The 26,381-nt window shown below is 39.2% G+C and overlaps 1 long non-coding RNA gene across 1 annotated transcript in view; it reads left to right on the forward strand.

Annotated features, from left to right (window-relative positions):
• The window catches only part of LOC141577418 (uncharacterized), a 48,837-nt gene extending 23,697 nt beyond the window's left edge, over positions 1–25,140 (forward strand). Inside the window, exon 7 of the long non-coding RNA XR_012506278.1 lies at positions 24,431–25,140. This is a non-coding gene — a long non-coding RNA (uncharacterized LOC141577418). The remainder of the gene's footprint in view (positions 1–24,430) is intronic.
• Positions 25,141–26,381: the final 1,241 nt, after the last annotated feature.

Below are 26,381 nucleotides of genomic sequence, written 5' to 3' on the forward strand. Positions count from 1 at the left end.
ACATTTTAAGAGATTATTTATTCTGTTATGGGGGATTGTAATGCTCTGAAAATATCCACTAAATCCAATTATTCTCTTGTATCATTTAATTTCTCTGTTGCCTTATTTATTTCCTGTCTGGAAGATCTGTCTAGTGATGTTAATGTGGTGTTAAAATTTCTGACAATGATTGTATTCCCATCAATTTCCCCCTTTATCTCTGTTAGTAGTTGTTTAATGTACTTAGGTGCTCATGTTGGGTGCATATATATTAATGATTGTAATATCTTCATCTTGTATTGATCCTTTAATCATTATAAAATGTCTTTATTTATCTTTCTTTATGACCCTTGTTTTAAAGTCTATTTTGTCTGAAATCAATACTGCTACACCTGCTTTTATGGCATTTCCATTTGCATGGAATATCATTTTCCGTCCATTCACTCTCAATCTATATGTGTCCTTCTCCCTAAAGTGTGTCTCTTGTATGCAGTGTATTGAAGGTTCTTGCTTTATTATCCAGTCTGCTATTCTGTCTTTTGACTGGAGCATTTAGACCATTAACATTTACAGTAATTAATGATAGATGAGAGTTTATTGCTATTTTGAACTTATTTTTGCAGTTGATTTGGTATTTCTTCTTGGTTCCTTTCTTCTTCCTTTTGTGGTATGGTAATTTTCCTTTGTATTGTATTTAGTTTTTGTGACTCACTTGTAAGATTTTGGCTTGTGATTACACTTTTTTGTAAGTCTGTTAACCAATTACTGTAACTGTGTGTACTAAACAGATATTAATGTAATCTCAAACCCATCCTACTGAGAAAAAGATTTAAAAAAAAAAAAGAAGAAAGGAATAATACTCTCACAGTCATGAATTCTCATTTCTGTAGCATCCTGCTTCTTTTCTATTTAGAGTAGACCTTTCAATATTTCTTTTAGCATGGGTTTAGTGTTGCTAAATTCTTTTAGTATTTGCTTCTCTGTGAAATTCTTTATCTCTCCTTCTATTCTAAAGGATAGCCTTGCTGGAGCAAGTATCCTAGGCTGCATCTTTTTTTTTTCATTCAGGACTTTGAATATATCTTGCCACTCCCTTCTGGCCTGTAGTGTTTCTGTAGAGAAATCAGCTGAGAGCCTTCTCTTGTAACTCACTCTTTGTTTTTCTCTTGCTGCCTTTAGGATCATTTCTTTATCCTTCAGTCTGGCCATCTTGATTTATGATATATCTTGGCGTGTTTCTCTTTGGGCTCTTCCTGTTTGGGACCCTCTGAGCCTCCTGTGCTTGGGTGTCTGATTCCTTCTTTAGGTTTGGGAAGTTTTCAGTCATGATTTCTTTAATTACCTTTTCCATCCCCTTTGTTCTTTCTTCCCCTTCTGGAACCCCTATTATGCATAGATTGGCATGCTTTATATTATCCCATAGGTTCCTTATATTGTTTTCATTGTTTTATATTTGTTTTTCTCTCAGCTGTTCTGATTGGGTTCTTTCTGTTGTCCTGTCTTCTAGGTCACTTATTCGTTCTGCTGCATTATCTAGCCTGCTTTGTACAGCCTTTAGGTCAGATCTCATTTCAGCCAATGAATTTACCAATTCTACTTGGCTCTTCTTTATAGCTTCTATTTTGTTTTTGATATATTTTATGTCTCTAAAGACTATCTCTTTTAGTTCCTTCAGTAATTTGATCACTTCTTTTTTGAAATATTGATCTAGTAGGCCATCAATGTCTATTTTATTGATCGTTCTTTGAGGGGATTTCTCTTGCTATTTTAATTGGCAGGACTTCCTCTGCTTCTTCATTCTGCTCATATCTCTCTGGCCCTGTGGCTTTTGGAGTATCAGTTATCTATTGTGGTCCTTAAAGGAGTTTATTTATTTATCTATCTAAAGCCTATGTGGGAATAAAACTTAAAAGAGAGAGAGAGAGAATTTTAAAAGAATGGAGGAAAAGAAGGTTTGAAAACAGTGTATAATCAATAATAGAAGAGCAAGTTGAAGCAGAATAGGAATCGAGTTGAGATATCTTTTAAGAATCTTAATAAAAAGAAGAGAAAATTCAAAATACAATATTTGAAACCTGTGACTAATAAATAACAGATCAAAACCAAGAGAATATAAATGAAATGAGAATTGTAAACATATAGGACTGTTTAAAAATAAAGATTAAAAATGTAATAGGAATAAAACAGATATAAAAAATTTTAAAAACAAAGATGTGTTCTCCTAGAGACTGTGTGCTCTTAATGGTTTTATTGAGAGGCCTTTGTGTCTTCGCCCTGTTTCACAAACTCACCTTGCTCTGTTTGCCCCCTTGTCTGTGCTGCTCACAGTGTCTTTCGGCAAGAAGATTGCACCCCTCCAACACTGGGTCAGGTGATCCTTTCCTTTGTGGTGGGTGGGTGGGTCACTCCCCCTCCAGATGCTGCAGTCAGTGCTGGGCCAGTTGCTCCATATGTGGGCTCAGCTTCAAAAGTAACAGCTTTATGGAGATATAATTCACATACCATAAAATGCAGCCTTTGAAATTGTGCATTAGGATTTTAATTACATTTCAGGGTTTTGTAGCCATCACTCCCAAAAAGAACCAGTACCCTTTAGTAAGTCACTCCCTAAACTTCCTTTCCCTTAGACCCCAGCAGCCACCACTCTACTTTCTGTCTCTACGGATTTGCCTGTTCTGGGCATTTCATATAAGTAGAACCATACAGTATGCTGCCTTTTTTGATTGTCGTCTTTCATTTAGTGTGACGTTGTCAAGGCTCATCCATGGTGTAGCATATATCAGTACCCAAAGTCCTTTTTGTGTTCAAATAATATGCCATTGTTATAAATACACCACTTTGCTTATCCATCCATCAGTTGATGATGAATAATTCTGCTGTAAATGCTCATGGACAAGTTTTTGTGTGAACACATATTTTCAGTTCTTCTCAGGATATATCAAAAAATGGAATTGCTGGGATGTATTCTACTTTTAACATTTTGAGGAATTGCTAAAGTAGTTTTTAAAGTGACTGCACCATTTTATATTTCCAGTAGTAATGTATGAGGAGTCCAGTTTCTCCACATCCTCATCAACACTTTTTATTACCGAGTTTATAGATACATATTTATATATCATATATCATATATATTTGTCATCCTATTTGGTATGAAGTGGCATGTCATTGTGCTTTTGATTTCTGTTTCCCTAATGCCTACTGATGTTGAACATCTTTTTATGTGCTTATTTCCCATTCGTATGTCTTCTTTGGAGAAACATCTATTCAAATTCTTTGCCCATTTTAATTGTATTTGTCTTTGTATTTTCATGTTTTAAGTCTCCTTTGTCTATTCTGGATAAAAAATCCCTTATCAGGGAAAATATTGGAAATATTTTCACCCATTCTGTGGATTGTCTTCTTACTTTCTTGATGAAGTCCTTTGAAGCACAGAAGTGTTTAATTTTACTGAAGTCCAGTTCACTTGATATATTTTCTTTTGTTGTTTGTGCTTTTGCTGTCATATCTTAGAAGTATTTGTACTTCAAAATCCTGAAGATTTTCTCATTGTTCATTTTCTAAAAGTTTTATAATTTCAGGTCTGTGATTTATTTTGAGTTAATTTTCATAAATGGTGTTAAGATAAAAGTTCAGTTTTCTTTCTTTCCAGGTGTATGTTCAGGTGTCCCAGCATCATTTTTGTAAAAATTACTTTTTCCCGTTGGATTGTCATGGAACCTTTATGAAAAATTAACTGGCTACATGTAAGAGTTTGTTTATGGACTCTCAGTTCTTTTCTCTCAATCTATTTGTGTGTCCTTTATGCAAGTACCACACTGTATGGATTACCATTTTGTTACTGAGTTTTGAATTTGGAAACTTCAAAACTTTGTTCTTTTTCAAGATTGTTTTGACTATTCTGGGTATCTTGCATTTCCATAGTTTTAGGAACAGTTTGCTCATTTCTCCCAAAAAGCCAGATTTGCATTGAATCTATAGGTCATTTTGAGGACAAATGCCATCCTAACAATGATAAGGCTTCTGATCCATGAACACAGAAGAGCTTTCCATTTATTTTAGGTCATTTTTAACTTCTATCAGTAGTATTTTAGTTTTCAATATACAAGTTTCAGACATTTTCCTCAGTATTCCACATATTTTTCTTAATATTCCTAAGTATTTTATTCTTTTTGATGCTATTGTAAATGAAAATGTTTCCTACATTTTATTTTTAGATTATTCACTGCTGTTGTATAGAAATATAATTACTTTTTTATATATCGATTTGTGTCTTACAATTTTGGTCAAACTATGTTGTTAATTCTAATAGTTTTTTTTTTCTCTCTCTCTCTCTCTTTTTTCTTTGTGGATTCCTTGTGATTTCAATGTATAATATCATGTCATCTGGAATTGAAATAGTTTTATTTCTTTCTTTCTAATCTAGAGGCTTTATTTTCTTTGTCTGTTTGCTTTGACTAGAACCTCTAGTACAATGTTGATTTTGGGAGGAAATAATTCAGTCTTTCACCATTATGTATGATCTTTGCTCCAGGTTTTTCATAGATGTTCTCTGTCAAGTTGAGGAAGTTCTCTTCTATTCCTAGTTTTTATCTATTATTCTATTAATATTGCATATTACATGAATTGACTTGTATGTTGAAGTGCCTTTGCATACCTGGATACATCCCACTGAATTGTGGTCTATTTTATATGTTAATGGATTGGATTTGCTTTTATTCTGTTGAGGACTTTTGCATTTATATCCATAAGAGATAGTCTTTAGTTTTCTTGTGATGCCTTTGTCTGGTTTTGGTATCAGTGTGATACTCGTGTCATTGAATGAATTGGGAAGTGTGCCCACCTCTTTATTTTTAGACGAGTTTGTGAAGCATTTTTTGTTTGTTTGTTTTTTGTTTTTGTTTTTTCTTTAAGTAGTTGATGGAATTCACCAGCAAAGCCATACTGGCCTAGCATTTCCTTGTGGGAATGTTTTGGATTACTGTTTCAGTCACTACTTATTGTAGGATTATTTGAGTTTTCTATCTCTCCTTGAATTAGATTTAGTCACATATCCTTCTAGGAATTTATCCATTTCATCTAGATTATCTCATTTATTGGCTATACAAGTATTCATGGTATTCCCTTATATTCCTTGTTATTTTTGTTAGGGCAGTAGTGACATCCTTCCTTTCATTTCTCATCTTAGTAATTTGAACCTTCTCCCTTTTTTTCTTCAGTACTAGCTAAAAATTTGTCAATTTTCTTGATCTTTTCAAAGAACCAACTTTTCTTTTTGTTGATTATTCTCTGTTATTCATCTATTCTCTATTCCATTTATTTCTGCCTTTACTATTTTGATTAGAATATTTAATTCATTTACATTAATGTAATTTCTTATCAGGTTGAAGTTACATCTGCTATCTGCTTTCTATATGACTTTTTATTTCCCCAATGCTCTATTACTACACTTTTTTGTACAAAGTAGGCATTTTCAAGTGTGCCATTTTAATTTGTTGTTTATTTTATCTTTTTCTTCTCCTCCTCCTCTTCCTCCTCCTCCTTCTCCTCCATTGCCCTGGAGATTATTATTAACATATTGTTTTAAAGCAATCTAGTTCACATGAATGCCAACTTAATTTCAATAGTACACAAAAACTTTGCTTTGATATCAATCTTTTCCCTCCCCCTCCTCATGCTGTCACTGTCATACAAGTTACACCTTTATGCATTTATAAGTGCATCTACACTGTTTCATAAGTATTGTTTTATGTAGTTGTCTTTTACATCAATTAGAAGAAAACACGTACATGTAATACTGTATTTATACTGTTTTATTTTCTTACTCATGTAGTAGTGCTCTTTATTTTTCAGGTGAGTGTCTTTTCATTTACACCTGCTGGACTATCCTTAGTATTTCTTGTAGGGCAGGCCTGCTAGCAATTTATCCTTTCAGACTTTGTAGGAGTGTGTTAATTTCTTCTTTTTTTTTTTTGAAGAATCATTTTGTTGGCTATAAAATACTTGGTGACAGTATTTTCCTTTTATCACTTTGACGATACTATCCCACTGCCTTCTGGTCTCCATGGTTTTTGATGAGAAATCAACTGTCTTACTGAGGAGCCTTTGAATATGTTGAGCCTCTTTTCTCTTTCTGCTGTCAAGATTCTTTGTTCTCTTTTGACACACTTAGTCTGATGTGCCTATTTTCGATGTCTCTACGTTCATACCACGTGGAGTTTGTTGAGCTGCTGGGATGTACAAATTAATGTTTTCATCAAATTTGGGAAGTTTTCAGCCATTATTTCTTTATATACTTTTTCTACCCCTTTTTTTCTCTCCTTCCTTCTGGCGTTCACATTATATGTGTATTGGTATTGTTGATGGTGTCCAACCTATCTCTGACACAGTGTTCATTTTTTTTCATTCCTTTTTCTTTCTGTTCCACAGACTGGATAATCTCAGTAGTTTTAAATTAACTGACTTTTTCTTCAACAAGTTCATATCTACAGAGAAATCTCTTATTGAATTTTTCATTTTAGTCAAATATTTGTATCTCTAGAATGTCCAGTTGGTTTTTAATGTAAATTTTATCTATTGATAGTCTCTGTACAATGAGATGTTCACATACTTCAATTCTTTAGGCATGGTTTCGGTTAGCTCTTTGATCATATGTGTAATTCCTTATTTATGTCTTTGTCTAGTAAGTCCAGTGTCTGGGTTTCCTCAGGGAGTTTCTATTGACTACTTTCTCCCCTGTGTTATGGCCAAACTTTTCTGTTTCTTTGTACATCTTGTAATTTTCTGTTGAAAACTGGACATTTAAAATATTACAATATGGCAGATCTGAAAGCCAGATTTTCCTCATCTCCAGGGTTTATCATTGTTTCCATTGTCATTGCTGCTGCAGATATTTATTTAGTTACTTTCCTGAACAAATTCTGTAAAGTCTGTATTCTTTATCATGCATGGCCATGAGATCTGTATGTGTGCAGAAAGCCTAGTTGTCATCACTGTAATAATGATTGGACAGTGAATTCTTTCAATGCCTGGAGCCAATCGTTTGAGCTGTTGCCAGGTGGCTGTGTGCCTGCGTGCTGAGGGATGCCCTCAGCACCGGCAGGCAGTCTGCAGCTATTCTGTAGCCTTTAGTTCTTGCTTATGCAGAACCTCAAGTTCAGCCAGAGTTGAAGGCTTAAGATTTTCTCAGATCTTTCCTTGCCATATGCCACACATGTGTACGGACTTCTACAATTCTCAGAATTTTTTGGAGCTATTTAACCCTACCTCCACCCCCAGAAAGTCTCAATACTCAATTTTGCCTTCTAAGTTTCCTAGTCAGCATCTAATTAGCCTGTACTGGTACCACTGCCTCATGCAGTTGTAAAGTTACTCACTGCTGATTGTTTTCCACAAACACTCTGGGGACAGGCTGTTTGCACAGCATGAGTTTGAGATAGGTGAATAAGTGACAGCTCTCTGGGGGCGGATTTTTTGGGTAACTTCAAATCACTTCTGCCCCTTCCTTGATTGTGAGACTTTTGCTTTTAAAGGCCACCATTTAGGTGAGGATACGGGGATGGGGGTAGTTCAAGTTACGATATGACAAAACTGACTATCTTTATGGAGATTTAGCTGTTATTTTTTCTCAAATAAACATTCCCCTTATTGCTGGAAGCCTTGGTTAAATTTCCAGAGTTCTGCAGAGGTTAATTTTAACAAATTTTCCCATTGTCATTGCTTAACAGAGGAGTAAGTTTTCCAAGATTTTTACTCAGATATTGTAGAAGTGTATCCCATTTGCATTTGTTTTTAACTGAGTTACTTGCAAGAGTAACTAATTCTACAGCTCCAGCCCCATTCAAATAAGAGTCCATCTGCATGGCTTCTCCTACAGGGAGAAGTGTGCAACCTGTTGTCCGTTTGTTGTTTTACTTATTAAAGTGTAGGGGTTTTTAAGAATATGCTCATGAATAGCCCTTTGTCATTTTTACACGTTACAAATCTTCCACTAGACTGTGGCTATTTTTTTCCCTTTCTTTTAGTTGTTTTAATGAAGTTCTCAGTTTTAAGGATTTTCAGTATAGCAATATGTGGATGCTGATTACACGGGTGAGGCATTTAACTACTGTCTAAACCTCAGTCTTTGCTCTGATTCACTGTCTAGAACATCTGAACATATCTACTGAACCCCATATACCAATGGACACTGACAGTCCTAATTAAAAAAATGCTTTTTAAGTAAAGCAAAAAATATTATCTTTGACACTGGAAAAGACAAATTTCAAATTTACTAGCTGATCTTGTTTTCTGTGATCATTAGCTACATCATGTTTATAGAGCCGAGAGGCATATTGAGCTACTGATTTTATTTCATCGGATTTTAGAATGTAGAACACATTTCAGGCCCACTTATAGCACCATATGTGTATCTTTAAGGATATGTACATATGATGATGTCTTTATTATAAGTACCTTATTTTATTTTAAGTACCAACTGCTGTGAACCTCATTAAGGAAACCTTGGAACTGCGGGACTAAAATTTTTCACACCACCACCATCCCGTAGCATCTCTTTTGCACTTAGATGTTGTGTGGCAGAGTATTTTTCTGCTCCCTAGGAATGATCAATGTTGAAGGGGGAAAAAAATCCCTCCTCTAATTAATAAAGTCCAAATCACATATTTATCTGAACAATGGCCACCATTTTAGTCCACACCAATCCATCTACTCATACTGACTCAGAGTCCTTAACACAGACAATCCACAACTGTAGTCAGGGTCCTCAGCCCACGTTGTATCCCCTCCCCATTCTTTGTTGATTCTGACCTACTTTTGTCCAACACGTCCTGCCAGCCTCTTCGCTACCTTACTGCAGTTTTTAATTTTTACCTTTGAGTCCCAGGCTGTGCCTAGTGATTTCCAGAGAAACGCCAGACACCTGGCTCATCAGGAGGGGTGGGGAGGATTTCAGGAAGCTATTACCAAAACTCACTTGCAGATCAGTAAGTGGCTGTTGTGAGCATTCCTTCTAGATCTCTGCCAGGCCCGCTGCATCCACCCCAGCAAAATAACGTAGCTCCTCCACCCACCTTTGCCTCCAATCATCTGGGTTTCTGCTTTAAGTGACACTCAGAAGGTGCTGATGGGCATTATATATATATATATTTTTTTTTTTATTTGAAGTATAGTCAGTTACAATGTGTCAATTTCTGATGTACAGCACAATGTTCCAGTCATTCATATACACATATATATGTATGAATTCCTTTCCATATTATTTTTCATTGAAAGTTATTACAAGATATTAAATATAGTTCCCTGTGCTATACAGAAGAAATTTAGTTTTTTTAGCTATTTTTATATATAGTAGTTAATATTTGTAAATCTCAATCTCTGATGGGCATTTTTAAAGCCACATCTGGAACCCTTGCTGCAGAAGAGTCTGAGAAATATATTTTCAACCTCATAGCATTTTGGTTAGGAAGTTGGAATAAAGCCTGAGCTGGCTCACCTAACTTTTCTGCCTTTGTGAGTAAAGAGGTCTGGAGATTCAAGGCCCAATGAAATGTCCCAGCCCTTCAGTAGCAAACTCTTAAAGCAACCAAAATGCTCCCATTTGCCAGAGCATGACTTGTCCTTAGATACTGCTGGCCATAACCACCAACGCTGTCTAATGCATCGTCTTCATCTGGTGCACAATTTCTTTAGATGTCTAATATCCTGATTAAGAGGACAAGCTGGTTTGGATTCCCAAGGTCACAGGCAGCCTTCTGCCTGACTTTGATGTATATATGTTCATTGAAGAGTCCTCTCTCAGATCAGCTAGAGCTGCCTGGTGTGTGGTTTGCCAGAGAATGTGGGTATATTGCTCCCCACCAGAGTCCTACCAGTTGTTTTATTGCAGGAAGAGAGAGAGCAAAAGAGACAGAACAGAAAGTTCTTGTCCAGCCTCAAGCACAGTCACCCCTGCCCAGGACTCTTGCTCTGGGACACGAAGAAGTACAGGTCAGCATCGACGTGGCCCTGGTGTACTCCAAAACATGGTGTGGTTTTACTGGGCTACCTGTGTCTTTCATGGACCCTGCAAAATTCTCCCCATTTGTGAAATGGGGTACTAAGGAACTCCCACCCATGCCTGTAGCTCCCAGGGTTTCCACCCTTATGGGTTTTGAGGATTTGCTGGCAATTCATTCTTTTACACCAGGTCATTTCTCAGTTAAACGGCAGTCCTGTGACTTCCTCATCAGAACTACTCCTTAAGTTCGGGATTCAGTGAAAAATGCCATTCATGTTCAGGGAGGAGGAGGAAGACAGCACAGATCAGAATTTCTGTTTTGCTTTTTTTGTTGTTGTTGTTTTCATAAGCCGTCTCCAGTTGTCGAATAGACCCTGAGCAAATGAATGACTGTTACACTCCCATTTGAAGGATGAGGAAAATGACACTCAGGGAGAGGAGGCAAATATCCTGAGGTTCCAAAGACAAAAAGGGATGAGCACAGAATAAGATCCCTGCAAATTTCTTGGCTGTCATCAGCCTTTAGGTCAGTGACAGAGTGCCGTGTGTAGTAGTAAAGTTGTAGCGTGCATTTAGAAGGGTGCAGATGTTCTTGTTTTAGTTGATACAATCACACTGTTTTGTCTGGGACTCTGAAAAAGAGTAATGGGTTAGAAAATGTTGGTTTCTCATCCTTGGTCCTTCCTCACCCTCACCCGTCTCATGAGATCAGTACTCATTCATTTCATCCCTGCCCACCTGTAGGTGATAAAGCATAGCATGATTTTCATGTCCTGCTTCACTTATTCTTGTGAAATTAGGTGTTTGAAGATAGGAAGTCATGAAAGGAAGCTGCTTTTTTTAAATAAAGTGCAGTAATTTTCTTAGCAGTGTAGGAAATTGAGGATTTTCTTCATTGAAAATCAATAGAGATTTCAAGAATATCTGTATTTCTGATGTGTAGATTAAAATGACAAAATCTAGAGGGATTACAGAAACACAAGGATGATACAAAAAGTATCTTTAAAGAGCTTTCCTAAGACTGGGCTTGTAAAGAGACTGTTAGTTGACAGAGACCCTCTTCTCACCCATAGTCCCTCTCCTTAGGTTGCAAAGGGCCAGCGTTTCCCCTGTGTGCAGTCCTGGTGCTTCAAGTGAGTTGTGGGGTAGGGCGGTGCACATGGTGCTGCCTTCAGTTTGTCCACCCTAAGTAACATCTAACAGTCAAGGGGCGAGTGTGTTGTAACGGCATGAACCATGCGCCATGCTCTCCGGGGTGTGTGCCCATCTCAGCTCATCCCAGCTCAGGTGATGGCAGAGCAGAGAGTGGTGGCAAGAGGTCAGCCATGAGTAGCAGGGAGCACCTGTAGTCAGCTGGGACCCAAGAGGCTAGGAGTTCCAGGTGGAAATCCCAGGACTTCCCACAGCTCATTCATTCAGCTAATACTTCTCCAGCACCTGTGATGTGCTGGTGCTTCCTTTGTGAACAGAACCAAATCCTTGTCCTCCTGAAGTTGATGTTCTAGTGGAAATAAGAAATGATACACACAGGAGCAGATCCTGGTCAGGACACATGAGTGCTGTCTATTTTGGAGTGCACAAGGTGAGATCCTTTGGGAAGGAATGTATGATACAGGAAAATGTGGGGGAGAGGATGGCCATATCCCAGGTCGTATTTGGGTCCCTGGGATGCACCTCACCAAGTGTGGGTCCTTGGTTTGCCCAGCAACGAATTCGAGAGCCACAGTTCAGTAAAAGTAGATTTATTCAGAGAGATATATACACCATAGACAGAGTGGGCTGTTTCAGAAGGCAACAGAAATGCCATGAGGCATGGGGGTTGGGTGCTCCAGTTTAAAGTAAAAGTAGATACACACTCCACAGACAGTGTGTGGGCTGTCTATCTCAGCAGAGAGAGCAACCACGAGGTGTGGGATTGTTAGATTTTATGCACTCAGTATCTTCATATGCTAATAAGTGGGAGGAATATTCCAACTGCTTTGGGAAAGGTGTTGGGATTCCCAGAAATTGGGCCACCACTCACCCTTTGACATTTTATGGTCAGCCTTGAACCTGTCCTGGGACCTGTGGGAGTGCCATTTAACATCCTGCTGTATTTCGGTGAGTGTGTATTGAAGCTCAAGATCTACTGGGAGTTGACTTTTCCACCATCTTGGTGCTAAAGGCTGTGCCATTCCTTTATTGGATTTGCCCGGCCCCTTCCTTCCTTTCTCATGAGGGAGCTCTGGACTGATTGCACAATTGCAGAGCAGGGGACACAGTGGAAAGAACTTCATAAGTGGAAGGTGGAAGGCAGTGTTTTCAGTAGAATTCTCAAGTCAATTACAAAGTAACGGTCTTCTTTTTGCTGGGGGTACATGGTGTCACATGAGGGAACTGTGAGCCTTGGATACTGTAGTGAGTGGGTGGCTCACTGTGTATACTGTGTTGCTTCTTAGGTGGCCCGAGGACAGTTGGCTTATAGGTGACCCATTCCCTCAAGCAGGGGTCTCTTTGGGGATTTTCTGCATGTGAGGGTAACATGGGTCACTTGGGGGGCAGGACCAGCCAGTCACAGCTTGGTCCACAGTCACCTAGTGCCCTCAAGGCTTTCACCCCATGGATGCGTCACCTCCCCCTGGATGGGGACAAGGGCACAAGTGGTGGGGCAGCTTCTCAGTGGTGGAGGCATTGCTCTCCAGACCCAACACTCAACAGCGTGGACCCCTGGTGTTGGCCACAGTCTTGGCTAGATGAGGCTGTTCGGTAGCTGAGCTCATGAGACGTGGGTGCCATGCTTCCATTCTCACCAAGAGCTCTAGTTTCGAAGGTTCTCGTCAGACAGCCACAAATACTCCATAGCCCATAAACAAAGAACAGTCTCCTTCAATCGGGGAAGGGCACACAGAAGGAGAACGGAAGATCCCGAGAGCAGGAGAGGACAAATCCGTCCTGCCATCAGGGATCTGACAGACGAGCCAGCTCAGTTCCTCTTACTAGTTGTTTACTTGGAGGATCTGGGGTATTTGGGTGACCTGCAAGTGTCAGGAAATAGTACACGAGGGCTTTGTAGATTTTCTGGTCCGGTGTTTACTCACCCCATTGTAGCTGTCGTGTAAGGAAACAAAACTTGTTGGACAACAGGCCATGGCCTCTGCTCCCTGGTGGAGCCAGGAGATTACAATATTAAGTACGACTGCGGGGGCATCATTTCTATGTTGAGAGGCCAGATGGCCTTACATAACTCTCATGCTGGATGTCTAAGTTGCAGAGGGAAACTGGATTCCATCCAGCTCTCCAGCCAAGGAGGATACCAGAAGTGGCCTCCGCCACCAACTGTGAGCTATTTGCCTCCACTGACAGCAGCTTCTATAGCAAAAAGCTGGGCTGCCACCTGCGTTTCCGTGTAAACATCCGAGTACCCACAGCAATGGCCTCGTGAGGGTTGGTGTGCCCAAGGAAGCGGTGTGTGAGATGGAGGGAGCAGTGCCGGGGTCAGACACCGGGCGGGCAGGCAGGCAGTGACGACATCTGTGCAGCGCAGGGCCCATGGAACTGAGCCAAAGGGAGGCGGGTTTTGGAGCAGGGAACCTGGGCAGTGCCGTGTTATTCATAAGAAGATCCTGGGCTCTGGATCCACGAAGTCATTGGCTTGATTCCAGACACTAACCTTCATCTTGGGCAAATGTTTGAAGCTTTCTGTGACTCTGTTTCTTGGTGTCCCAAATGGGGACAATAGTAGCAATTACCTCTGAGAGTCAGGAGTGCCTTTATAGTTGTCATTTCATTATGCTCACAGCAGCCCACGAGCACGGTTCTAGGTCCCCCAGTTTACACGTGGCAGACCGGTAACCTTTTAATCAGTAATCACGCAGCTAAGAATGGTCAGAACGAGCATTTGAATTTGATCCCTTTGTCCAGATTATTTCTATTCTCACCCAGTATTACTGGAAAATTAGTAAACTCAGAAGAAACACTGCTGGGAAGTGGGTGCTTGAAACATGTTTGTCATTGGGGAGTGTTGAGTTCACGTTCCTCACAGCCCATCCGAGGCTCCCTGCATCTCCGGCTGCCCTTGCTGGGGTCTGCAGGGCTCTGGGAAGCTTCTCCTTGATCTCTACCCCAAGGCTCTCTGCTCTCTACAGGTTGATTCTCAACCCTGACTGCTCAGTAGAGCTAATGTCTAAAAACAAAAAAATGGTGGGGAGGGTATGGCTCAGTGGCTGAGCACTTGCTTAGCATGCAAGAGTTCCTGGGTTCAATTCCAAGTACCTCCATTAAAATAAATAAATCTAAATACCCCCCCAAAAAAGGAAAGTATTTAAAAAACAATAAACAGTACAAAGGCCCCACACCAGGCTGGGGCGCACTATGTTTTAAAGGCTCCCAGATGCTTCCCATGTGCAGGACGGTGAGAGCTACCCCTCTACATCTCTTCTCGTGAGCTTGTCCACTCACAACCATTAGCCTCTTGAAGCAGGAAAACTACTTGGCTCAGCCTAGAATTTTCTCCCGATTTCTAGACTTTTATTTGCCTATTGGACATCTCTCCTGGAGCCCACAGGCACCCAGCCAGAACTGAATCAGTTGTCTCCTCTCACGACTTGCTCCTCTTCCTGCCCTTCTTGTTTTAGGAAATGGCACTATAATTTAGGACACTGCCAAAGCCAGAAAGCTGGCCGGCATCTTTGACCTCTTCCTGCCCTTCCATCACATCTGTGGCCAATCCGTCCACCTGCTGAAATGTTTTCTTCTCTCTCCTCCTAGCGGGGCCTCAGCAGGCCTTCACATGAACCTGCCAATAGGTCTCCCTGCCTCTATCTTTTTTCTTTCTAGATCACTTTGCATGTCTCCTTTACCTTGGAGGCACACAGAGTCCTGTGTGATGTGCACCTGTGATCTCTCCACCTGGTTGCCTCACCTGCCTCCCACACCCTGTTCTCACTTCTAGACTATTTGCAGTTCCTGGAAGTGACTTGGCTCTCTTTGGCCTCCCTCCTTTGCATGTGCAGCTCCCCAGGGAGAAATGGCCTTAACATTATAACTTCACCTGATCACTTCTAGGGCATCTCAGAACTCACCACAGTGGTTCCCTCCTCTGGGAGAGCGTTGGCTACAGTTCCGGCTCTCTGCCCCGAGCACCCACTGCTGACTGTTATCCAAGCCGTCTTAACACGCCTCCTCAGCCATCATTTCATGATGAGTCCTGTGCACCTAGGAGCTCCCGGAAGCAGGGACTGTGTCTTTTTTCTCTTTATTCTCAGAGCATGGTAGAGACTCAGGTATAATGGTGGAGGGAACAGTGGTTATTCTGGAATTTCTCTAGAGTTAGGGCCTAGGGGTAACAGTCTGGTTGGAAGAAGGGCTTAGGGGATTTACCCTGAAGCCACATTTTTCAATAAACATTTCATGTTGTTTTTGTCTACTATTTGAAGTTACGAGTCTTAAAACAGATTGACGATTTCTAAAAATTACTTTACCGAAGATTGAGGAAAATGGCAGTTTTCCATATTTAAGAATATTATTTTAATTTTGTGTGACTGGGGTGGTGGAAAATAGAAATGCAAGGGTTACTAAAGCATTGTTATCCCCTTCCCCACCCTCAGGTCCTTTGGACAGAAGAGAAAGGGATGTGAGGAGAAGGCTTGGAGGGTGGACCGTGCACTGCTTTTAAATTGTGACAGTTAATTTTATTTTTTTTAATTTTCTTTTTTAATGGAGGTACTGGGGTTGAACCCAGGACCTTGTACATGCTTAGCACGTGCTCTACCACTGAGCTATACCCATCCCCCTGATATTTGTGTTTTTAGTGGGCATAATGTGCTGGTAGCAGATACTTTAGCATCAGACACAGTCACCTGCGTCTGACCATCACGTTAATAACTTTTTCTTGAGCTAGAGAGCTAGTCTGTTTCCAAAAGTTCAATAAATAATCTACATTTTCTTTTTTCTTAAAAAAAGGCATTAACTCATGTTTCTCTTTAGTATCGCCTATAAATAAATGTGATTTTATTAACCGTTTACCAAAGTGTTAACGGTAATAAATATTAAGTACTGGTTTCTGAAGCATCAGTCATCACTGAAGATCCACATTCTGCTGTTCTCTCTCTCTGTTAGTCACCTTACTTCTGGAGTTCTGGAAGCGGCGCCAGGCAGAACTTGAGTAAAAATGGGACACGTTTGAACAGGAAGAACAAGTCCAGCCAGAATAGGAGGCGCGGTGTCCCCACGTGGAGACAGATGAGATTACCCAGGAAAAGCGGGCGCTGTTTAGATGCACTTTAGTCTGTTTACTTCTGGGCTTGTCAGCCTTGGCTGCATGTTGGAATCACCAGGGTACCTTAAAAAATGTTGGTGCCTGGATTCCATCACTGCTAACTCGGATGGTACTTAGTGGCCTTTGGTGCATTCTGGCATAGGGAAGTTTTTAAAGCTCCTCTGGTTATTCTAATGTGCAGCCAAGTTGAAGGAGCACTGACTGGAATGGTGTACACAGAAGAGAAGTGTGGTCCTTCATTCATAGTAACAGTAAAAAGGGGGAAAAGAAAAAGTCTTGTATAAGTGTATAAGAAAAGAGGCATTGACTTTTATCCTTTCATAACACCAATAAATAAATGCAAAATATAAATTAGCTGCTATGACATAGATGTAGGAGGAAAGACACATTGGTTTTTATAGTTGACTCCCATTTTTTCACATGTGCCTTCATTATTGCCGCCTCCTTTTCATCGTAGACTAGGTGCCCATTTGTCTTTAACTAAGTCCCGGTCACTGCTCCCACTTCCGGTTGGGATGTGCACAAAGCAGCATGACTCTCATCCTAAAGTCAGAGAAAGGTTAGGAGAAGCAGGGAAACATTTGTTGAGATGCCATCAGTGTTTGAGCAGTGTTTGAGCTAGGCATTTTATATAATTGGAAATGTAAATTTATTGCTGCCACTCCTGCTGCAAAATTAAAAAATAATAATATATATCTTTGTATCAACGTTCCAGAGCTATGAAAAGATGATTTTTTGAGTCATCTGTATTATTGCTTCTTTCCATCAGCTGAGATAATTTAGAGCTGATGGTACTTGCAGTCAGCAGCAGCAGGACAGTATGTTGTGAACATGAATAACTCTTGGAAAGAAAATGCTTTTACTAGGAGCATCTGAAAATGTCTCCAACTATAGATTTAATAAATTGAATCACAGATCTACAGAATGTTGGCACTGAAAAGTTCTGGAGGGAGCAGGTAAAACTCCTCTTTTTATAAATGGAAAAAAATGAGGTTCAGCTACCAATAGAAAGTGACATTTGTCTTTTACAATGTAATAAGCTTCTAATAATCCCCATTATGAATATTTCCCATTGTTTACAACTGAAGATGGGGGTCAAAGCATATGTTGGTAAAAGACTGTACATTCAGAGTTGAAAGCTGAAACTTAGACAAAATTAGATGTTCATAATGCTTTTGAGTCCTGAAAAACAAAAACGTATCATATTGGCAGCATACAAAAAATACTGAAGAAAAGTTTTTTGGTCATTTAAACTGCCAATTTTAAATTTAAAATTGCCAGCTAATAAGTTTAAATTTTCATTAGAACATGCTTGTTGAAAAATTGAAGATGAAAACTCATTTCACTTTATCGTACTTCCTTTTTTAAAAAATTGCCTAATATTTTTTTGTTTAGTTTTTTAATTGAAGCATTTTACTTTACTTGCGAAAGTATGCTCCATTGTTTAGAGAGGCCAGCGTTGTGGTAGTGAGAGCTTGGGAATGAAGTTGCCTAAATTCATATTTGAACACAGCAGCTTGCTTCCTGAGTGATCTTGGACAACTTAACTTCTCTGTGCCATAGTTTCCTATAAAATAAGAATAAGAGGGTTGCTTCTTCATGACTGTGGCAATGACGGGTCGAAGTAATGTACAGAATCTACTTGGAAGACTTCCTGGCACAGAGGAAGGGCCATGTACTTAGGGACAGCTATTATTATACTATATCTGTTTTTATAATCCAGGTAAACCTTGATTCTTACTGATTTCATCTCTTAAAAATATTCGAAATATAAACTCTATAATGTAAACTCTAAAACTTCATAGTTGTAGCTAATTAACACATAAAGCTCAACCAAGAAACACACAGTGGAGACCAGTTAGCTGCCGACACCTGTGAAACATTCTGTCCTGCACGGACTCTATGCTGTCACTACCGTCACTTCTGAAATCTAAGGCAAGCTCAGGCCTCGTCAGGTACCCAGACCCCCAAGCTCAGACCATTTCAGGGAAATAGTTTACTGTTCACATATGCATTTTCAAAAAATAGTATTAAAATGAACACTGTACGTATTTTGTTGTTTGTTTGACATCGTTAACGGAAAAGAAAAGAACAAAAAAAAGGAAAAAACCAATGCAATTACAAATAATGAGGCTATGTCTGAAAATTATTTTTTTTAAATTATGTTTAGGATTTATTGACCAATTAGGAGAAAAGTCATTTCATTGGTGTAATCCCTTGATTGACTTAACTTGTTTTTTTAATTAGGAAGAAGAGAGTTTTCCATTTACCACCTGGGGAAAGTTTATACATATAACCCTTTGTGCAAGTGCTCTTTTTCTGGGTAAGAACCTGCCACAGACTTTTTAAAATCTAATGTGAAATCCTGAGAAAACTGAAAATCAAGCTGGGAACTATGAAGTCTCATAGAGAAAACTTTTTCCAGAGAACATCTGAGCCAATGCAGGGCGCCACTCTGGAGGTTCCACAGTCTCTTCTGCTCACAGTGCTTCCCCCTATTCTTTTCACCTCATTTGTTCAAATCAGATCAGTGGTTTAGGATTCTCCAGGGTCTGATTAAGAGACCAGATGGAGGCATTAAGATTTCTAAAATTTTCCAAGAGTAACAACCAAGGTAAAATGTCTAAGAATAACCTAAGAAAAGGATAGTAGGAACTATCAAAAAATAAAAGTAAAAACTACTGAAAGATATAAAAGATGCTTTAATCACATGATTCTAGATTAAAAGATCATATCTCCAAAATATCAGAAGTTATAAAATTGATTTGGGGTTTATTGTGAATAAAATCATATTAGTAATATAATAATTAATAAGATAATGAGACTTTTAGTAGTTCAAGAATAGCCAGATTAGAAAATAGGACAGGAAGTCCAGATATGGGCTCTGATATCAATAATAATTTAATATAAGAGATGGAAGGCATTACAAATCAGGGAGATAAATAAAGGTTATTCAGTGAATGGAACACTCGTTAGCTACTTGGGGGGAAAAGAAAAGATTGAAATTATACAGTGAACCATATATTGTGATAAATTCCAGAAACATTTAAAAAGTAACACAATTAGAAAAAAACTAGAAATAAATATGGATGTTTACACAAACTCTAGATGAACAGTAAGTTTCTGAGGAAAGTATACAAAGATTTCCATGCATCAGAAGCATCCTAATTTTAAACAAAACACCAGAGGATGTTATTTGTTTACAAATCCAACAAGGGGCTAATTCCTTCAATACATAGAGAGTTCAGATCACTTCAAAGGTAACATCAAAAAATCTCAGGAGCATAGAAGGCAGAGAAAAGGAACACACATTCACAAAGAAAAATAGATGTCACACTCCAATGGTAATTCACTCAGTTCACATCAAAATGAAGTAGTTTTCCACCTCTCAAGTGACACAGCTCTGTTTATGAGGATGAAATGCCAGTGATCACCAATCCCTTGCGTAGGTTACTGGATATTTTTTGTGAAGTATGGTTGATTTACAATGCTGTGTTAATTTCTAGTGTACTCCTCAAGCTTTCTTAGAAAGCAGTCTGGCAGTTGATATCAAGAGTCAAAAATATTCATATGCTTTAATCAACTAATTCAGCTTTGAAAAACTTAATCAGGAAGTATTTCAAAATGGCAGGGAAAAGTCAGTACGGATGCAAGTCACAGACATACTTTTATATGTATATATATATATATATATATATAAAATCTCAGCCAAAATATTCTTCCAAACGTTAACAAAGTAGAATATTTTGCAGCCATGAAAAAGTGTGTCCATGAAAATATTTTATGACATGCCGAAGTGTTACGCTTACGATAGGCTTGAGAATAAAATTAATATATAAAATGATTTGTAATATACAAACAATGTACCCTTCTGAAGGAATTATGTCTATAGGTAGAAGCATTTTCCTTATTTTATTTTTTATTCATTTTCAGAGTTGGAGTCCTTTCATTGTAGGTGACAAAATCAATTTCCAATGTGTTTAAACAACACCCAAAATTGGGGATGCATGGGATTTATTGGTTCCTGTAAATGAAAACCTCAGATCTGAGGTCTGGCTTCAGTCAAGGAGAGATACTGTAGCCCAGATGATGTCAAGGGCTGGTCTTGTCCTGTCTTCATTCTGTGTCCAAAGATGTCTCAGCATGCTGCTTCTAGGCACTCACCATCCCAGATCATCCATCCAAACCAAGAGAGGTCTCTTTGGCAGCTTCCTCTCTTGATAGAGGAAGCTTATCATTCACATGGGCACAAGCACGTATCTCCTCACATAATAGTGGCTCTTACTGGGTTATTTGCCAATTCTCCAATCATGTGTGAGGCCAATACAATGAGGGGTATTATTTGTCTTAAACCAACTGAGATCTACCTCTGGTGCTTCAGAATGAGTTGGTTAATTGAGCTTAAATCACAGGACTAAAAACAAAAGGGAGGTTATTTATCCTAAAGCAAATTCTGGGCCCTCTTCTAAGACTGGGGACAGATCCAGGACAACAGTTCTGTCCAGTACTGAGTACTTTCAAATTATCTTTAATGAGCAAATGTTAAAATTATGATCAGAAAAGATGATAAATAAGAAGAAACTTGAGGAAGGGGAATGGAAAGCTTTCCTGTTTCATAAGAAATATTGAACCCATTAAGTGCTTGGAAGAAAAATGGAAATGTGTCAAGTTTGTAAAAGTTCTGAAATGAATTACAATTGATTTCACAGACCATGTAGTAGACAGTGCTCTACAGTTAGTGTGTCTTCGGGCTCTTTGAGTATTTCAGTTCTTTCACTTAATAGTTGCTTCATTTGGGGCAAATTGCATCATCTCCATGTGGCTCTATTTCCTCATCTGTAAAAGAGATATAATATTACCTTCCCAACAGGGTGATTGTGAGGATTTAGAAAAATAGATGTGTGCTGAAGCAATAGTAAGCATTTAAAGAATCTTAACTATTAAGTTTACTTAATACATAATTAAAAAATTATTATGCAGACTTTTTAAAATTGCATAGTATTTAAATAGCCTATATGTGCTGTACAAGAGAGGAAGGCTTAATATACCTTGTATAATACATTTTTCACAGCCTTAACTAATTTTCACATTTAATCACACACACACCAAAAAGTTATTCCTTTCACAATCATGAAGACTTACTGTGAAGAAAAGGATGATGAAAGAGAGTAGAGGAGAAAATAAAATGCTTTCTCTACAAAGTGATGGCTTAAAAACTAAGAAAAACACCTTTTTAAGACTTTGGTCACCATATTCATAGCTAATACTTAGGTATAGTTTTTCACATGCCTGTGGTTAATGTTCTAATTGTTTTCACAATTAGTAAATCATTGACTCATCACAATAGTCCTATAAATTGCTATTATTATCCCCCCATTATATGGGTGAGGAGATTGAAGCCCCTAGAAGTTAAGAAATTTGCACAAGGCCCCACAGCTTGCATCGGAGCTGGGATCCAGATGCAGGAGTGTGGCTCCAGGAGGGGCTTGTAAACACTCCATCTGCTCTCCCCTGCAGGTGCAAGCCAGCCTCCCGCTGTTACTGTAAATAACATGATGTGGTTCACCTAGTCTTGAAATTCACATTCTTTGTAGCTTTCTCTCTGGGGCAGCCATCAGGAGCAGCCAGGGACCCTGAGTACATGCTTCTGGACTATGACCAAGAAGGTAGATGGAAGGAAAACAGTTTAAAAATGGTACCTTTAATGTGCATTCTTCAGTGGGCAGAAAAATACCTGCCTAGTGAGGAACTGAAGCCTTACCAGCCACGTGCAAATTATGCTTCAGACACTCCCGTTGCCCTTGAGTCCACACAGTCAGAACTACAATGGATCAGGGACATGAATCTTGTGCAAATGCAGGGAGTAGGAGTACCTGCCATTTTAAGATCTCAAGGAGTATGAAAAGCATGTGAAGCTTTCATCACCAGAGACCTGCAGTCACTTCCACTATTTCCCTCAGGGCATGTCCACAGCTTCACTGGTCCTATTCAGAATGAAGATGACAGCTAGCACCTGCTGACCCCTGAATCAGTGATAGGTTCTCCCTTGAAAGGAAGCATATCCCCTTCATGGGTTACAACTAGTTCATAACCTAAATAATTCTATAGATGTAGAAGGGATACTTTCATTGGTTCTGCTATCACAGACTTGTCTCCAAAAGAACATGCCACCAGTTACTCCATTTTCAGCCATTTAAAGATATACTTAACAGGCTTCCTTCTTTAGTGCAGTTTTAGGTTTACAGAAAAATTCACAGAAAGTGGAGTTCTCATATATTCCTTATGCCCTGCACACAGCTGCTCCTGCTGTCAGCATGTTACATTAGTGGATGTACTCATTCTTTTTGACATCCTTCATTCCTCCTCCCCTAAAATTTAACATGCCGGATATTCACGTCTCTTGTGGCATTTACATGCGATTTACATCACTTCTCAGGTTTATGTGAGGTTTACAGCACGTGCATGTTGTCTGTTTAAGCGTAGATTGGGGGCAAGTTTTCTGTGTAAAAATATGATCATTAGTGAGCCTTATGCTGCTGGGCTTTTGGGTTGTCAGGTCCTGTTGACCATTGCTTCAGTTATTGGGATCATTGTCTACGGACTTTCAGTGTTCATTGTATTTTCAGCAGAACTTCCCAAGAACCTGAATGGAAGAGACCCAATCCAGAAGTACCTGACTGTGCAGGTGGGCCACGCCCATCACTGCTTCCCTCATCAGTTTTAACATCATCGTGACCCTGAACGCCTTATATGAGAAAGTGGCAATCAAGATGACTGAGTCTGTTAAGCTCCTTCTGCAGCTGAGGTCATTTCTACACCAGTTTTAGAACCAGGTCAAAACAGAGACTTTATCTTTTAGGCACTTCAATTCCAGTACATTACAGTCTTTAGAAAACTTCAAGTGTAAACGTATTTTCTCTAGCCTATATGAGAAGTGAATTAGCTGCAGCTATGCATTAGTAAAAGGGACAAAGAAAGCTTTAGAATGTCCAAGCTCTGTGTAAATATGTCAGTGCTTAATAATAATTTCAATTACATTAGATCATGTACCCTATTGTTGAAAGTAAATAGTCTCTCTATTGCAAATAAGTGGAAGAGGGTCGTGGTTCCAGTGGCAGATTTGCTTGTGCGTTACGGAGAGGACAAGTAATCACACTGTTATGTGTCCTCCCCCCATGCTGTTCCTGTTAGTGTAGCTCAATTCTCATCAGCTGTGGCTTCTATAACAAATGTTTCTTCTCTCTGGCTTGTATCCCAGCCAGCGGCTTAGCGGCCCTAGTTAACTGCTTCCCACACACTGCATGTGGCTGGGTCGTTCTCCCAGTTGTCTGCTCAGTGGTCATCTTCTGAAAACACTAAGACCAATTCAAATTTTGAACTAGCAGGATGTTTTATGTTCCCCAAATGCTTCTAGCAAGTTGCCCCGTGTTTTGTTTGTTTTCTTCAATAGTCCTACCTTCCTGCCGTTCAGGGAGACAAGAGAATTTCACTTAGCAGGATGTGTAGAAGTAGCTTTCTTTCAACTTACACCTGACAGAGGACAGTTCTTGCCCATTGGATACTGTTGTGCTTATAAATTTTAAGGAACGGGTGACTTTGTTTTTTTTTTGCCTTGTGTGATATTGCATTCATAGTGGGAGAAACTCTTACAACAGTGTGTACAGTTGGAATTAACATAGTAGCTATGTTAAGGAATTCAAAACAGCTTATATGGAAAAAAGTGTGAATTGTGTATATATATATATATAAATATATATACATATTTAGCATGTTAACTCATGTGTCCATGGCTTTGATTAGGGTCTCAAGGCTGTTCACAGTTTTACAGACTTAACTTTTCTTTATTCTAGCTGCAGAGATCCCAAGGACCAGACTGACTATGAGAACAACCTAGCCATGAAGGTGTTCTTCTTCCAGTTTGTCAAATACTACTCCTCGTGTTTCTACATCACATTCTTTAAGGGCAGATTTGTGACTTATCCTGGAGATCTGGTGTATTGGCTGTGAAAATACAGAAATGAAGACGTGTGAATACAGCTTTGTGTTCTGACAGTCTAACCTGTTTCATGTTTTCTCTTAGTTGCCCAATGAAGAGTGTCTTTACTCTCTGTTCCTTAGATTTTTTTAGGCATAAAATAATGACTTTATTTCATGTTAGAGCTATCTAAAATTTAAATGAGATTTTCTTTCTAATATTCCAGTGTGACCCAGGTGGCTGTCTCCTTGAACTGATGATGCAGCTGACAATAATCATGGGAGGACAGTCCATCTGGAAAAACATACAAGAGGTGTTACTTCCGTGAGTACTAAGTCATGTGATCTTGGGGTGAGAACGGCCCACCCATCCAAGTAATTTTCCTGCATGCCCATCTCTAAAACAGGGGAGACTCTCTGCTTATTAAAGCTCTCCAGATAAGATGATCCAGCCAACAGTGTAAACATACCTCCTGTTTAATAATTATGTTTAAATTCCTCCCTTTTTATGTTTAAATTAAATCCTCAAGTGCTATAGTTTCTGCTTATTAGCCCATCACTGGGGACTGACTGATCAGAGCCCGTTGAGAGATGGCCCTTTTTGGGGCCGTGAACTAAGTTTTCCCACAACTTCCCGCAACTTTCTCCTCCTTTTATACATGCATTTAAAAATCCATAACAGGAATTTGTTGAGTGCCTAGTATGTGTTAGTCACTGTATTAAATGTTGTACATATATGTGTGTGTGCGTGTGTTTGTGAGTAGAATTTAATCACCCAAACAATCCTTATTCTTATCTTCCTTTTCAAATGAAGATCCTGTGGCTTAAAGAAGGTAAATGATTTGCCCAAGTTCTCATTGCCAATAAGAGACCACTGTGGGACTCAGATGTAAGACCCTATCTCACGGAATCCATGTTCTTCTAAGAACAGAGACTCTCTTGGGGTCCTAAGGCAAAGGGTTACATAATGTTTTAAGAGACACTTGTCTAAAATAATAACTACAGAGGTTTTGACTTACTGTTCTCTTCCTAAAATGAGAAAAGCAGATGTTAGCAAAGGTCATACTGTCCTTTGGATTTTCACATAAGCCCAATCCCATATCAAAGTGGACAGTCCAGTGTTATCTGCAATTTCTGAACATTTCAAGGAGCTTAGTGTATTCGCTTTCTGTTGTAACAAGTATCCCCAAATGACATGGTAGTAGGAAGAAAAAAGAAATAGTCTCCACTAAACAACACAAATTTAACCTTTTAGTGTTCTTGAACGCAGGAGCCTGCTGAAGTCAAAATATTGGCACGGCTGTTTCTGAAGGCCTCAGGGGAGACTGTATCTTTGACTTTTCTGGCTTCCAGAGGCCACCTACGTCTCTTGGCCTGTGACCTCTTTTCCTTCTTTCATGGTCAGCATGGTTGTGTGCCTCTGACTCTGATCCTGTGGTCAAATCTCCTCTCCTCTCTCCCCTCTTCTGTCTCCCTCTTCCTACTTTAATGACCCTGGTGATTACAATGGGCTCACCTCTATAATCCAGCTCGTCTCTCTTAGAGAAGGCTGGTTAGCAACTTTAACCGCATCTGAAACCATAGACCCCCTTTGCAAGGGAAACTGACCTCTTCCTATTTTCTGGTGATAAGGACATAGACATATTGGGGGGAACATTTTTCTGCCCACCACACTAAGCTTTTTAAGATAATTTCTGGCTTTGAGTTTCTGTCCTCATGAAACTGTTGATCTCTCTTCTGTCTTGCCTTCCACAAAAGCATTCTGCTCCTGGCCAGCCTAACTGCATTGCTCACCCCTCTCTGTGGTGTCCCCCAAAACCAATTACACAAGCAATTCTTACTGTTGTTTGGAGCATGGAGGAGAAACTCAAACAACTTGAATTTTGAAATAAAAAACCTCCATCATTTTAAAATCTTCCATGCCACTATAAAAAAATTATTTTTTTAACTTCATTTTTTAATTTTTAAACTATTTTAAACTTTGTAACTTTTTTAAACTTTACTTTTTTTCTTATCATCCTTCATTGTAAGCTCCAGAAACCTGCTATTCTGCCCACCGCATCCAAGTTCCCTTTCACTGTTTCTCCTCCCTTCCCTAACCTTCCTTCACTCTCACTTATTACCAATTTTCTGTCCATTCTCTTTATAGGGCAGTTAAATTATTTTTTCTTTCCTTCT

The sequence above is a fragment of the Camelus bactrianus genome, chromosome 4 (assembly GCF_048773025.1).
Source record: "Camelus bactrianus isolate YW-2024 breed Bactrian camel chromosome 4, ASM4877302v1, whole genome shotgun sequence".
Taxonomy (NCBI): Eukaryota; Metazoa; Chordata; class Mammalia; order Artiodactyla; family Camelidae; genus Camelus; species Camelus bactrianus.